The following is a 12,957-nucleotide window of genomic DNA, read 5'->3' on the forward strand; positions in this document are numbered from 1 at the left end:
GGGCAGAGAACGCGCCATGGACAGATGTGCGAGAAGGGATTTAATATCGAGGGAGGAATCACGCAGGGGATAAAACTGGCGGCGTGTGTCTGTGTTGGTGTGTGTGTGTGTGTGTGTGTGTGCTAGCTTGTGTTTTTGAGGGTGAATGGCCCAGCTTTCCAGCAGTGTTGACTACTCGGTCGCATCACTGGCGCCACACTTTACCTGCAATGAGGGCTTCGGTGTCAGCTGCTTTTGGTCTCTCCCTGTGTGAGTGAGTGATTGAAAAAAAATGAGAGAGAGAGAGAGAGAGAGAGAGAGAGAGAGAGAGAGAGAGAGAGAGAGAGAGAGAGAGAGAGAAAGAGAGAGAGAGATTTCCTGCCAACAGCAGCAACAGTGTCCGGCTACTGACCGAGAGACCACACAGATTCCGTCGCCCACACGTTTTGGACTGCCAGGCACGAGTACAAGGCAGCCACTGTGAACAATATTTAAACATTTCCAGTCACTACGTTAATCGACTGTGTCTGTAGGCAGTTAAAGCTGCTTGTTTGGGGGAGTGCTATTGTCCCTTTATGTTCATCAACACATACAGTATTTGGGAAGGAAACAGCAGGAGTGCAGTACTTCAGCACCACGGACAGCGCATCGTGCTGACCAAGCGTAAAACGGGGCTTTGGTGGGCTGTAAACTCAACATGTTGGGGAGGTTGAAGAAGACGCATAGGCTACTTGAAGATCATCTGCCTGCATAATCAAAATACAGTCGATTTGCCTGCTTACTTTGGCGATTAAACAAAGACAACGGGAAATGTTTGTAGAGGAATTATAATAAAGAAAGCTGACAAGTCAAGTCACTCTATTTTATTTGTATGGCCGAATATGACAAATCACAAATTTGCCTCAGGGGGCTTAACAATCTGTGAATAAATATAACATCTTCTATCCTCAAATAAGGAAAACCCCTTTAATAGAGAAAAAAATGGAAGAAAGTTACAGAGCATGGACAGACATGCAATAGATGTTGTGTGTACAGAATACACTAAGAAAGCAAAATACCATAAATACAGCATGGAAATACAGGATTATAAAATTATAGATGGATTGATAACATATATAAAAGTTTATCATGGTATATTTCTTGTGTTTTTGTATGTTCACTCTTAAGAATGATACGGTACAGTCTAATAAAAAACAATTCACTTACTACTTATCATTGATGTAAACTAACTGTTGAATGTTTGCAAATAAACAAGCAAACTATGAAAACAAAACACACCTAATTAAAATGGCACTACTTACATAATCATAAGTCATCATATTTCAGATTAACAATGAAAAGCAATAAGGTATAAGTAAATTACAATGAGTGCCATTACATGTATTTCTATAGCTTGGAGAAAGATTCATTTAATTCAATTTTAATGTCAAGGAATCTGCTATACAGTCAATTGATGCTAGTCTTAAACTAAAGACATGAATGTCAATATGACATCGCTGCTTCTTTAGTCAGTGGCTGGTCAATAGTTAATAAGTGCTCTATCAGCTGCAGCTCAAAATGACAGAGGGGTGTATTGGCCTGCTAAGTAGGAGGATTCTTTTTCATACAGTGTAGTAAATTTGCTTTCTCTACGATCAATAGAGAAAACCTCTCCTACAGGCCTTTCCCAGAAGCCTGGCACCATCAATCACTGGCCACACCCACTTGAATTAGGTTGAAATACACGAAGAATCCGTGTCAACCTTCCATGCCCCATATTATTATCTCCTCTTTTATTACACTCCTCTGGTCTGCACACATCCTCTCTCCACCCCTGCATTCATTTGTCCCATTCTGCTTATCTCCCTCAATGCATTTCCTCCTAATGTCGATGATTCCTGATGTTGCCCTTGGAGGACTGATGAGCAGTCTCCAATCAATTGCAATCACAGATCAGTGGTTTACCAGGAAAAAGGGGGAAAGGAAATCAGTAGGGGAGGCAGGCCTGGGAGACCTGAATAATGACCACCCACCTACCAAACCCACTGCCTTCTTGCTATGTAATCTTCAGTTCATCAGAATACTATTGAACCATGTTAGCCATAATTCAGGGAATCCATAGCTCCCGTCTGTTGGGGTTGCTCTCAAGAGGTGATGGATATTACACTGGAAGAAACCTGAAGTGCAATTTTCTTTTCGCTTTCTTCTCTTGTGTGAAATTCAAGTCATGCAAACTGAGACTGTGGTATTTGCTTTGGTGTATAAAACAGATAGTAAGAAGCTCATGGAAGACTAGATTATCACAACAACATATAATCAGGACACATTAAAGAAAACAAGAGCGAGTCCAGTATATGAGTCCAGTATAATTTAGACTGATGGATGATTGAAATAACATGGCATGACACTTTTAACACTCTAGGATTGGTCTCTCTTCTCAGTTCAAGTGTAACTTCCATTCTATTAATTGTCTGGGCCAATCTAAAGCCAGGTGGGCAGAAGCTTGAGTAGTTATTGAATAGTTAATAAAGCAAGCCATTAGTGCCATTATATTTCCCTGACCTTGGTGCACTGAGAGGCCAAGACACTTAGTAGCCAAATTAATTCACCTTACAAAAGGTTGTCTGATGTGGTTGACTGATTATGCCACAACAATACATGCTGAAGATGTTCCATATTTGAATATAGGCCAGTGAAATGCATTTGTTTATTAATGCATTTCACACCTTTTGAGAAATATGTAGCTGACAGCATATATGTATAATTGAACAAGCATGCAATAGTCATCTGGAGTTGGTGCTTCTTTTAGTTTGATGGTTACTGATGGACTAACAGTGAGAGGGTGACTGGCTGCTTAGTTGACTCTCTGGCTGGTTTTGTCGTTTATCTCTCTCACTAAATCACTTAATCAAATGCAGTTTCACTATCAACAACTGACTTGTTGCTATTAGAAACCCCATGCTGTAGATACAAATTCAACCTTAAACATAACCTTAAATATAAACAAGATACTAATGCCACAGACACTGTAATAGGTCTTTTCACTGTACATGAGTCATGTTAGAATTAAGATGAGATAAACAAAATGCCAACTTTTCAACACTTTTAATTCATTATGCAAATAAACAACAACAATAATTCAGATTGGGCCATTAAATATACATATTCTTCTTCTTCCTCTCCATCTCCTCCATACATATGGAATATTAATTAATTCAAGCCTTTATCAATGCAGAGTAGGCCATAAAGAGGAAGCTCTCTTTTTTAAGGGTGCCCTTATTTCAATACAAATATAAAATATGAAACAATAATCTGCCATATCTGGACAGTAGAGGCTAAACAAAGTCTACTGTGACCAGAAATATCTAAACATCTTTACAATAATAACTCTTTGATTGCCTGGCTGTTTAATTGGGTGTTGTTACACTGTGTGTATATTCCATTGAATCATGGTAGCCAGCTCTCTGCCCCACAATTGGCAATCTCAGATCCTCCCAACCAGCTCCACCTCCCCTGGCCTCCCTTTCCTGCAGCCACGCCCTCCAAATCGATTTCTGTATCCATCAGGAAGGATTATGCAAAGATCCAGAGAGGGATAACCCTTGGGAGACATTCACACTTGCTCACTCCTCCACATCACATCCTTGGCCATAACGCGCTGTGCTCTCTTTCAGCCTACCAGCTGTTGCAGTGCTCTGTGCAATCAATACCACAGTCATGTTTCACAACACCCGTCACTCCTTCACTGCCAGAAACCTGTGGGAGGTCCCCTTGGGCAAGAGACTGAGAGACATGGCAGACAGCGATTCGCTGTCAAGGCTCCAGAAATGCAACAGTAGCAACAGGTCTGATAAATTTGTATGCTGTTTCATTAGCTGTACTTTCACCGGGCATGGAAAGTGTTGATAGGGAAAGTGTGCTGGGTTCGTTTCCAGGGGAGGATGAGACGTGAAAGGAGTGCAGAGAGTGTAGACAGACAGAGGCTGGGAAGCAGGAGAAATCAGGAAAGGAATAAAGAGGAGGGAATATAAAAATGGCAAAGAAGGGAAACAAGAATGTTACAATTTATCGGACAGAAGAAAGGAAAGCAATAAAAGGTGACTAATGAGAAGTTGGTGCACCAAAAATCTTTAACACCACCACGACTCCTTGAGTGACAGGTACAGTTGGCAGTTGCCAATACCTGCCTGTAACTGTAATATAAGTATAGAGAAAAGGATGATAGAAAATGTGTAGAAACCAGAGTAACCCAGTGTTTTTAGCTCTATGTGCTCTGACCCAGCATGTTTCACTGTGGATCCAGAGAGTAGGCAGTGAAGATTGTGAGGTCGATAACCACCTTTAGGAAATGATTGGAATCCAAAGAAAAATGCTCAATGGACCTGCAACAGTTGTTATGCCAATGTTTTGTACTCCTTTGCATTAATACATTCACAACTCAGAGCTTTATGACTGTAATTGGAGTGACAAAGTGGTGCAATGTGACCTGACATTGACAGGATGCTTTTGACAGGGAAAATCTGTTTGAGCAGAAAGAGGGGGGGTGTAATGATGCATGTGTGTTTGAGGGAAGGTGTGACACGCTAAAGTAAGCTGTGCATGGACACCCACATCTCCTTACAGTACAAAAAGATGTGCATGTTGTATTGTTAAGTAAATCTGAAGTATGCAAATGTATCAGCTGCAAAAAAAAACAAAAACAAACCCGCAGACAAACTAGTCTTTGTTCACACTGGCCTACATACACACACATGCACAAACTACTAGCATGCAATAGTGGTATTATCTTTAAATGTAGAAAAGGCAGTAACAGTCTAAAATAGAATCACATGCTGGATACATTCTATATTTGTTTGCTTGAGCATGTCATTAAAGATATATGATATTTATACTGGGTAAATTATTCAAACCCATGAAGCCAAGTTTTCTTATGACATCAGCATTACTTAAAATAGAAATATTTAAGTTTCCTGTAACAATATAATTATAATATCATTTTATCAATTCACAAAATTTGTTAATAGTGTTACAGTTTTCCCTCTAAATAAGATAATGCTAAATAAGCAGTATAAAAAAGACATTACACATGCCACAATCAACATACATACTGCAATCATGTGCTGCAGATGCTATGTAGGAGGAAACATTCATTCCACTAGTCTGATCTTCGATGAAGGCAAGTATTTAGATGCAATAATCTCCTGAGGATGAAGGAGCTTGACATGACTCCTACAATATGCAGCTGCTACTGTTATGGGTCCTATTTTCAGCATCTGAATGCAATGCACTGTGCATTAATACAGAAGGATTTACTCATGCTTTCAGCACATTGCAATAGGAAATTGTTTAACTTAACCAGAAAGCCTGCCTGGAAAAAAAGATAAATGTGCTTGAGTAGGAATTTCTTGTTTTTATATGACGTTAACGTAACTGCTGCAGAATGAAACACATAGTCGACTGTTTTATGCAATATTGTGAACAAATCCTAAATGGTAACATGTCAGCATACAAAAATTAAAGATGAATTATAAGCATAAAATTTCTGATTGAATTGTGGAAGGAACCAAGGATCAAAATTGGAAAATCAACCCTCCTGACATGATCCACCATCCTTGGAAAATATTCACATAACATACATTTTGTCCCTCTGGTGGCTCAGTGGGGTTGACAGTTATGCTTAGTATGTGCCAATTTTTCTGTATGAGGGTTTATCTGTTTAGGTAGTGTTTAGTGTGTGTGTGTGTGTGTGTGTGTCTGTCTGTCTGTGTGTGTGTGTGTATTGTATGTGTGTTGTGTGTTAAGTAAGAACACCATCTGCCATCATCTTTACTTTGTGCCAACCCCCCACCCCTATTAACCCACACCCATGCTCACATGCACAAAAATCCTTCAGCGTGCAAGTTTGATGAAGAAAAAAAAAAAATCTCACTGTGGATATGTGAGAGAGCGGCAGAACATGCTGGAAGGAGAGTGGGTGTGATGCAGAGAGTACTGTAATTGTTAAAGGCTGATGAATAAAAAGCACACAGATTGAGAAAAAAAAAAGTTGTGGTGTACTTGAATTTCTGCCTCTGGCATGTTACATTCACATGACGGATGCTTACATATTTTCCGGCACACATACAGAAGCGCACATGCACACACACACACACACACACACACACACACACACACACACACACACACACACAAATATAGAAATACAATTACACACACATACTTGCACACACATATAAAGTGGATTTTGGAATAATGCCTTGTTTTTATTCTCAACTGCCCTAGATTCATTTGGCATCTGTGCTGCACACTCATTTCTCTGTCTCTCACTCTCTCTCTCTCTGTTGTTATCACTGTGCTTTTCCTCATACTCACAAATGTATGCACACGCACACACATGCACACACACACACACACACTTACCATTGCCCTCCTTCTTGTAGCCTGCCTCTCTTGTTGAATCTTACTCTCTTTCCCTCTCTTTATCCATCTTTCCCTCTGCTCTCTCTCTCCCTCTTAGTGCAGACAGCTAAGATCTGGGTATAAATATTTTAGCTCTGTCACCCGCTCTGCATCTGCAGTTTCACAGAGAGACAGTGTGTGTTTGTTTGTCTAGGTACAGTTTAGTTTGGTGTGTATGTTACGATATAAGCATCTGTTTGACGTTTAATGTTTGCCACAGCTTAAACAAGTTCAATGTTTCAATGTTTGGGTCCACAAAATGCATCCATATTTGGCCTGATCTTAAATTGATTGTTTTTTTTTTTGTCTGAAATGTACAAAAGGGAGCAACCTCATCTGAGCCCTTAGCCTAATCAAGACAATTTACCCTAACCTGAACCAAAAAAACCTTAATTTAACCGAAAAAAGTTGAACTAAAAGTGAAAAAAGTTCAGCGCATTGTGAGACCATTTCATTATAATTTGATTTAATTACAATGCCCACAAATTTGTGATAAAGCAGCAAAGTCATTGCTGTTTTGTCACATTGAACATTGAACCTGAACTTCAGCAGAGGCTCAGTTAGAACCCATCTGCTTAGAGGACTCAGTATTTTTTAAGAGCAATCTACTTTTTAAGAGCATGACAATTACAATTTAGACGCTGTGATAGAGAAATGTGAAAAAGAGAAAAGAGAGAAACAGGATAATAAATCAATTACTCCATGACAGACTATCATCCCACTTAGTGTATTGTTGTATACACCTACAATGCAAACAGACACCCACAGACATGCTCAGTGTTTTTATTAGAATTCATGTTTGCATATTCATAAACCTTCCTACTCGCTAAACATGCAATGTTATGTCAGCTTAAAAGTCTGAAAGGCCAGCATCATTGTTGGTCATTTTAATAGAATAAAACCATTAATGTTGTCAGCTGCTGTGGCGTTCTATCTTTTTAAGAACATGTTTTTACCAAAATGTTTGCTTCTGTTTATTGAGTTCTGGTTATAGATATGTGAAGCACAGACCTCTTGGAAGATTTTAGATTGACTATGACTGACACAGCTTGCCTGGTTGCAGTGCAAAATGACTTGTGTTTTGATGAGAGATGACAACAACAAGCTGAATAAAAAGTCCTGGAAGCCCTCCTGAGTTCTAAGAACTTGCCTCCTGAGCCATAGTCTCTTGAAGTAGAGTGTCTTTTTCTGTTTCTTTTTCTCATCCATCAGTCTTTCAGTCTGTCAATCCTCTCGATTCCATATTAGTTTTGCTCTGGTTGCAGGTCATATATGTCACAGGAGAAAACACACACACTTTTAAAGGCTGACTGAAATTGTATTCTGGTAGCACTGCTGGGGTGGTGGGGCCGACAGGAGGGTGTTTGGAGGGCAAAATGAATTTCTTCCAGGGGGATTACAGATTAGAGACATGTCTTGCACACTAACCTGCAGTGTGGAGAGGCAGCTTTTAGTATTCCATTGGACTTCTTATTACACTTTGACTTTGTTTATGTTTGTCCCTTCATTCATATCCAAGAAGTTTTATGTTCAGACTCAGTGATGCTGAGTCAACTTCTTAGACTGAGAGTCTGGAGTCGTTTAGGCTATAATGTACAAATAAACTGTTAGTTTAAAGTAATCGATAGTCAAACAAATGCTACCTCTCCCCTCAGTCAATAATAATATTGATTTCTCTACATCCTCTGTTAAAACAAGGGAAGTTTGTTTTCCTTTTTCAGGTACCTTTTTATTTCTTTTCCTTTAGTTTTGCTGGTATGTAGTCAGAGCTGAACTGAATCATACAGACACACCGTAGGCTCCAGCCACAAGCAGACATACGCTATAAAATGTGGATAAACCTAGTTGTCCTAGGTCACTTTTGGGGACATTTGATAGACTTACATTCATTTCCTGGAGACTTACCCTAACCCTAGCTTCAACCACTGACCTAAAACTGAGCCTTTTAGGAATTGGGGACATAGCTTTTGTTCCCAATTGGACAAGCTGCCCCCAATCAACTGGTCTTTAGTCTGAAAGTAGACTATGACAGACCAGCACACTCACAGACACACACCCACACAGTCTACACTCCTCTTTGCACCCGTAGGGGTTTAAATGATTTCACAAATGCTCACACTTAATCCACCAGCCAGGCGACAAAAGCTTAGAAGTGTGCGTGAGAATGTGAGCAATGTAGTGTGCTGTGGTTTATACGGTCATAAAATGAACGCACTTCTTTTAAATTTTCAGTACAAGGACTTAGTGTACATTTTTGTACACAGCCCACATAAAATAAATAACTGAAACATGAAAGTACTGTCATTAAAAGATAGTTAAAGTAGGCAAAGTTTTTGATTTTTAAAATTTCACTGACTTCTTCTACAGTGAATTTTATGAATCCGATGTATTCTTATCTTTCCTCTCATAATCAGTCCACTGTGTGCATGACCTGAGGAGGACTGGCATACATATATGTGCTGCCAAAGAAGTGAAAATGTTTTCACAACCTTTATTCAGTTAATGACCCAACCACTGCTGTACCAGAAAAAACTGTGTACACTGGTTCCACTTTATCAGTTGAAGGGGATGATCTAAGTAGCAAATGTAATTATGTTGTCCCTGCAGGTGAAACACTCAAGTTTTATAGATTTTAATTGTTTTTTTTTCTTAATTTGTTTCAATAAGCCCTAGCTGGAAGACTTTTCTTTCTCAATGTTCTGCTAAAATGGCTTGTACAAAGAGACCAATTTTGTGAGTCAAAGACATTTCATGATATACACATATTACATAATGTACATAATAGTATTTGCTTTGTATGTACATTTTGCATAGAACATTCTCCTAAAGTATGACACAGTAGCAGATGTGAATGCATGGAACTACACAGACAGCAGAGCCAACACAGAAACCGAAGGTGATACTTTGACTTCATAACGCAAAGCATATTTTCCTTGCCTAAACATGGCTGAAAAGCAATGAATATAATCTCACTAGTCGGCTTCGAGGTTGGAATTAGAGCAATTTTTGTTTCTCATATGTGTACTAGCATTGGTAATGTCATTAAGTACTATAAAACTCAATCATAAAAGATGAAGTGATAAAGTAACATAAAGGGATGCAAAGATTAAATAATACACAATACCCCGATGATCCCTTTTGTTCATTCTGTTTTCCAAGTGGAAAAAACAATCCCAGAAAAAAACAATGAAACTTCCTCCTGACAGAGCTATAACACTATCACGACATCAATCTCAACATTACCCCATAGAGATTAGTCATTTACAACCTAAGAGAGGTAGAGGCAGGGAGAGAGAGAGAGAGAGAGAGAGAGAGAGAGAGAGAGAGAGAGAGAGAGAGAGAGAGAGAGAGAGAGAGAGAGAGAGAGAGAGAGAGAGAGAGAGAGAGAGAGAGAGAGAGAGAGAGAGAGATGGGTGCAGGATTATCAAAGTCCCCATTCTCTCTCTAATCCACAATGTTCTAACCAGTGCATGTGGCAACACTAGCACTCAGTCCAAAACCTAAACCATTATGCTAAAGGTTTGGTCAAAGCATGGGCTTGCATTGGGACTGTTGGCAAGCTAAAAAAACCCTTTGGTATATGTTAATAGGCATAACTGACAGCATGAATGGTTTCTACACCGAGGAGAGCTTGTGGTTAAAGTGGATGATTGAGCTTGGTTTGTATTGTAAAATGGTTTGGAGTGCTGAGAGGACCAATTTGATGCATACATGCAGACATACTGCCATCAAAACACTAAAAGATGCATTAAGTAAGACAAAGCCAAAGAGCTTAAAATATGTAATTTACTGTAACAAACGGTAAATAAGTCATAACAGTGTATATGACACAGTCTAAACTCTTCGTCAGAGCTGTTGCAGTGCACAAAGATTGCACATAAGTCACTGTAAGGCACACCAAGCAAATTGTCCTTGAACTCTGTGTCAGTCCCAGAATCAAACAAAGCATCATCATCCTCTGTTCCATCTAGTGGAAAAACACCAAAGTTGGTGAATCTTTTAGGCCTCAGATCTGTTCTCAGACTGTGTGTTGCTGCCACAGCTCAATAAAAGCTGGTCATCAGTGCGCCTTAACTCATTGCGCTTCAACATCTGCTGCTGTTGGTCGGGTCAGTTTGGTCTGTAAATACTGAAACATCACAGCATGAAGTGACCCAAAATACTTCAGAGTAACACACTGAATCACCACTAGCCTGTGAACCCTTCTGTTTGTTGTTTTAAATCTTTGTACAACATACAGCAGCAGTAACAATATATCAATATCAGTTTTCAGTAGCTGCTGACACAGCTGGAGTATGCAGCCTGTGCTTGACACCACTGTTTACAGGACATTATAGTTCATAAGTGTGGATGCTCACAACATTATCGTTATAGTTATTTGTATAGTTATCGCTCTTAGTGTAGACGGCCCTTTACAGACCATATCCAGATCCAACCCCCTCTGCATTTTACTGGTCTATAAGACACACCCACAAATGTTTGAGCATATAGTGAATGTATCTGATGTGTAGTTTGTCAGCTATTATGAAGATTCCTGTGAGCTTTGTATTGTTGCTACGGTGGTTGCTGTGGATGCTACTATTGGTGAAACCATGTAGTTGCATGTTGTGTAGCTACCTGAGCTATTATGTTAGTTGGTTCATGTATGTAACTGTTTGGTGTTTTGCTCTATCCAACCTTCATCAGACATATGATTGTAAAGCATCACAGCAATTCCATATACACACAGGAACTGCATCAATCATCCAATAGGTAGAGTGGAGAGAATATTCTGACTGTTGTAAAGATGTTGATATTTTAACTTGATGGGGAAACTATTTAAAAAATATTGTATTTTGACTGAGGATAAAAGGATTGGCAGCCCTATGTTTTTGTTTGTGCAGACAGAAACTTGATGTCACATAATGTGGATGCAGGCCAAAAAAAGTAAGCATCCCACAATTTTAGAGCCATTATCGTTAAACTAATACATTTTTCGTTGTGGACCAATGTAGCAATTACACATTTCAATATGAGACTGGGTTGAGGTAAGAGGGATTACTCTTACTCTCTGCATGTGAGGTATGTGTGTATGCATGCATGTGTCTGTGTGGGTTTGTTGATGTACTCCTGGCCACCGTTGGAAGCTGTTCCTTTGATGTATGCCAGGCATATTTGGTAATGCTCTACACTCCTGCAGGCCAAGCCTACCCACATTCAGCACATATGGGAATGCATACATGCACATCCACATAGACACATTCATTGTGTACATATATGACACGCACGTTAAAAAGGTTTCCTCATGAATCAGACTCATATCCCTACAGCAGTTTCATCTTTTGTTGCTTTATTTGTTTTTGTCGCTTTATTTTGCTAATGCTGTCCTTGCCTTCTTATCCTCTCCCTGTCTCACTCTCTCCGCCTCACCCGCCTGACACTCTGCAGTTAGGAGCTTTGGTGGCAGATTTTGCCTGGCAGTACTAAGGACACATGTGCCTTGAAGGAAAGACAGAGACAGAAAGACAGATGGGTGGGCAATGAAGATAGACAGCATTTTTTAAGAAGCTCAATGTCAGTCCTCCCTCGTCTCCAATTCTTCCACTCAGTAGAAGGATTGTCAGTGTAGTCAAGTAGGAAGTAGTGGGCATACTATCAATTTATCAGCCCCCTATACCAGCCATGCTTTCTGTGATGGATCTGGTAATATCTAGTTCTAATTGCCATTAAAAAGTCTCATATAGTGAGTGCAGGAACAAGTCAGTGTCTAATTCAGGCTTGATTCATCCTCTGGCACTGTTATCTAACCAACAGTGACACATTTACCAGATGCAGGCTGTTTCTCAACCGTTAGCTCAGTTGGCCCACCTGCCTCCCCCGACCTTGTTTACTCACACACCTGCTCTCCTCAGACTGTTAAATTATTGTCTTTGTTGGCAGCTTTCATTTCTTGCCTTTATAGGGTGTTTATTAAAACATTTATGGAGAATTTTCACTTCATATGGATGCACTCGCATTACGGACTAACGTTTTATAAGGCTTGTTGAGCTAGTAGAGTGCACTCCTGGGATGTGAAGCCAAAGGTTATCTATGACATCCGATTACTCTTTATTTTCAAGAAGTAGTGTAAATAAAAGTAACTAAAATCTACATTACACATTCCTAATTCATTTCATACTACAAATTCAACGCATCTTTACATAGGACTGTTTTAGAACAAGGCTGACTGTTTGAAAAATATGATTCATTCTGAATTGGTTTCTTGGCCTGATGATCTCACAGAGGTCACGTGACACGATGCATGATAATTGGATGTGTACATAATCAAATTACCAATGGGAATTGTCCAGATGAACACGACTCAACTGACTGATTTTCTCTTTATTTGTTTGTAAAGGAGATTTCTCCCTGCATTACATGTCACCTGTCACCCCATATGATATTATAAAGCACTGAGAAGCCTTTCAAGCATTATTACAATAAGCTGATTAAGAGATGTTTGCATGGTAAGATACAGATGGAGAGGTCAAGACATTTTTGTTATTTTTTGTTTGAAATTAG

This window comes from Scomber japonicus, chromosome 18 (assembly GCF_027409825.1).
Source record: "Scomber japonicus isolate fScoJap1 chromosome 18, fScoJap1.pri, whole genome shotgun sequence".
NCBI lineage: Eukaryota > Metazoa > Chordata > Actinopteri > Scombriformes > Scombridae > Scomber > Scomber japonicus.